Here is a 3,720-nt window from a genome sequence, read left to right as displayed (position 1 = left end):
ACAGTGTTGGGGCAATGTGTCCATCTGACCACTAATAACTGGTCTGCAAAGCATGGTCAGGGCAGGTATATCACCTACACTGCACATTGGGTAAACCTGCTGATGGCTGCCAAGCATGGAATGCGTAGCTCTGCAGAGGAGTTGGTGACACCGCCACGACTTGCAGGTAGGCCTGCTGCCACCTCCTCTACTCCTCCTACTCCATCCTCTTCCATAACCTCCTCGGCTGAGTCCTCTTCTGCTGCTGGGTCTTGCTCCACATCAACGGCACCCCCAGCTCCCCAGGTACTATTCCACATACCGGATACGGCAGTGTCACGCCGTCTTGGGGTTGACTTGCCTGAAAGCAGAGAGTCACACCGGACCAGCACTCCTGTCCGCCCTGAGTGCACAGGTGGATCAGTGGCTCACTCCGCACCAACTGGAGATTGGCAAAGTGGTTTCTGACAATGGAAGAAATTTGGTGGCTGCATTGAATTTGGGCAAGTTGACACATTTGCCGTGCATGGCACATGTGTGTAATCTGATCGTACAACGCTTTGTGCATAAGTACCCAGGCTTACAGGACATCCTGAAGCAAGCCAGGAAGGTGTGTGGCCATTTGAGGTGTTCCTACACGGCCATGGCGCACTTTTCCGATATCCAGCGGCGAAACAACATGCCAGTGAGGCGCTTGATTTGCGACAGCCCGACACGTTGGAATTCAACACTCCTAATGTTCGACCGCCTGCTCCAACAAAAAAAAGCCATTAACGACTATTTGTATGACGGGGTGCTAGAACAGCCTCTGCGGAGCTGGGATTTTTTTTGCCATGTTACTGGATGCTCATGCTCAATTCCTGTAGGCTCATGCGTCCTTTTGAGGAGGTGACAAACCTAGTCAGTCGCACGAAGGCACCATCAGTGACATCATACCATTTGCTTTCTTCCTGGAGTGTGCCCTGCGAAGAGTTGCTGGATCAGGCACTAGATGAGCGTGAAGAGGAAGAGGAAGAGTTGTGGTCACCATCACCACCAGAAACAGCCTTATCAGCATCGCTTGCTGGACCAGCGGCAACGCTGGAAGAGGATTGTGAGGAAGAGGAGTCAGAGGAGGAATATGGCTTTGAGGAGGAGGAGGAAGACCAACCACAACAGGACCCCAGGGTGCTTGTTGTCACCTATCTGGTACCCGTGGTGTTGTACGTGGCTGGGGGGAAGAAAATACCTTCAGTGAGATCACTGAGGACAAGGAAAGGGGCATGAGTAGCTCGGCATCCAACCTTGTGCAAATGCGGTCTTTCATGCTGTTGTGCCTGTTGAGGGACCCTTTTATAAAAAAGCTGAAGGAGAACGACCTGTACTGGGTGTCCACGCTACTAGACCCCCGGTATAGCATAAGTGCCTAAAATGTTACAGAATTACCGCAAGTCGGAAAGGATGCAGCAGTTCCAAAAGAAATTAAAAAGTATGCTTTACACAGCGTATAAGGGTGATGTCACAGCATAAGGGGAATCTAACAGGGGAAGAGGTGAAAGTAATCCTGCTCCTCCCACGACTACACTGGCAAGGACAGGACACTTTACAGACGTGTTGTTGATGGAGGACATGCGTAGCTTTTTAAGTCCTATGCATCGCCACAGCCCTTCGGGGTCCACCCTCAGAGAACGACTCGACCGACAGGTAGCAGACTACCTCGCCTTAACTGCAGATCTCGACACTCTGAGGAGATGAATGAACCCCTTGACTACTGGGTGTGCAGGCTTGAGCTGTGGCCTGAGCTATCCCAATTTGCGATTGAACTTCTGGCCTGCCCCGCTTCAAGTGTCCTGTCAGAAACGACCTTCAGTGCAGCAGGAGGTATTGTCACTGAGAAGAGACGTCGCCTAGGTAAAAAAAGTCTAGATTACCTCACCTTTATTAAGATGAATGAGGGATGGATCCCAAAGGGACTGACATTGGGTGATACATTCGACTAAAAAGGCCTGATGAGATGAGCTGCCTTGGGCTAAAAATGGTCCACACGCTGGTGTATTTTATCTCTGAATGCCGGATGACTTGCATGACTTATCTGCCACCAACTAGGTTTCAAGCCGCAATGTTTTAGGGCACTTTCTGCCTAGGAAAACAAACATCAGCAGCGGCTGCAACAATACCTATTTTTTCAAAGCATGTGTACATGCCATAAATTATTCTGGCCTCTGGTGCAGCACATGTGGCTTCAAAAACCAACCAATAAAAAAGGCACATAACAGGGATTAAACTGATAGGAATAGTTCTACTTAACACTCCACTCCTTTATGGTGGCACATTATATTGCACGCGCAGTGCCCCAAATTTGAGTAGGAGGACCGACCAAGCATCTTTTTCCATCTCCCGGTTCCTAAAATCCATGCCATATACACGTCCCCTGATAGGGGATTGTAACGGGGAATAACTGAAAAGAATAGTACTTACTGAACACACCACTCATATCTGGTGGCACAGTAGATTGCATGCGCAGTGCCCCAAATTTGAAGTAGGAGGACTGACCAAGCATCTTTTTTCCATCTCCCAGTTCCTAAAATCCATGTCATATACATGTCCCCTGATAGGGGACGTAACAGGGATTAAACTGATAAGAATAGTACTACTGAACACACCATTCATATCTGGTGGCACAGTAGATTGCACGTGCAGTGCCCCAAATTTGAAGTAGGAGGACCGACCAAGCATCTTTTTCCATCTCCCGGTTCCTAAAATCCATGCCATATACACTTCCCCTGATAGGGGACGTAACAGAGATTAAACTGATAAGAATAGTACTACTGAACACACCACTTCATGTCTGGTGGCACAGTAGATTGCACGCGCAGTGCCCCAAATTTGGAAGTAGGAGGACCGACCAAGCATCTTTTTCCATCTCCCGGTTCCTAAAATCCATGCCACATACACGTCCCCTGATAGGGGACGTAACAGGGATTAAACTGATAAGAATAGTACTACTGAACACACCACTCATATCTGGTGGCAGAGTAGATTGCACACGCAGTCGCCACAAATTTGAAGTAGGAGGATCCTACGACCAAGCATACTTTTTTCCCATCTCCCGGGGGTCCCTAAAATCCATGCCATATACACGGTCCCCTGATAGGGGACATAACGAGGGATTAAACTGATAAGAATAGTACTACGGAATACACCACATCATATCTGGTGGCACAGTAGATTGCATGCGTAGTGCCCCAAATTTTAAGTAGGAGGACCCGACCAAGCATCTTTTTTCATCTCCCGGTTCCTAAAATCCATGCCATATACACGTCCCCTAAATAGGGGACATTAACAGGGATTAAACTGATAAGAATAGTACTACTGAACACACCACTCATATCTGGTGGCACAGTAGATTGCACGCGCAGTGCCCCCAAATTTGAAGTAGGAGGACCCGACCAAGCAATCTTTTTCCGTCTCCCAGTTCCTAAAATCCATGCCATATACACGTCCCCTGATAGGGGGACATAACAGGAATTATAACTGATAAGAATAGTACTACTGAACACACCACTCATATCTGATGACACAGTAGATTGCACGCGCAGTGCCCCAAATTTGAAGTAGGAGGACCGACCAAGCATCTTTTTCCTTCTCCCGGTTCCTAAAATCCATGCCATATACACGTCCCCTGATAGGGGACGTAACAGGGATTAAACTGATAAGAATAGTACTACTTAACACACCTTATAATAATGCAGAGAGAGGCAA

The 3,720-nt window shown here is 48.1% G+C and overlaps 1 non-coding gene across 1 annotated transcript; it reads right to left on the bottom strand.

Moving 5' to 3' along the window:
• Positions 1-2,445: 2,445 nt before the first annotated feature.
• Positions 2,446-2,630, bottom strand: LOC128658524 (U2 spliceosomal RNA). The gene has a single exon (XR_008402207.1). It is a non-coding gene; the product is annotated as a U2 spliceosomal RNA (small nuclear RNA).
• Between the last annotated feature and the right edge of the window lie 1,090 nt (positions 2,631-3,720).

This window comes from Bombina bombina, chromosome 4 (assembly GCF_027579735.1).
Source record: "Bombina bombina isolate aBomBom1 chromosome 4, aBomBom1.pri, whole genome shotgun sequence".
Classification (NCBI taxonomy): Eukaryota; Metazoa; Chordata; class Amphibia; order Anura; family Bombinatoridae; genus Bombina; species Bombina bombina.
Note: the sequence above shows the minus strand (reverse complement) of the source record. Positions and strands in the feature narration are given on the sequence as shown.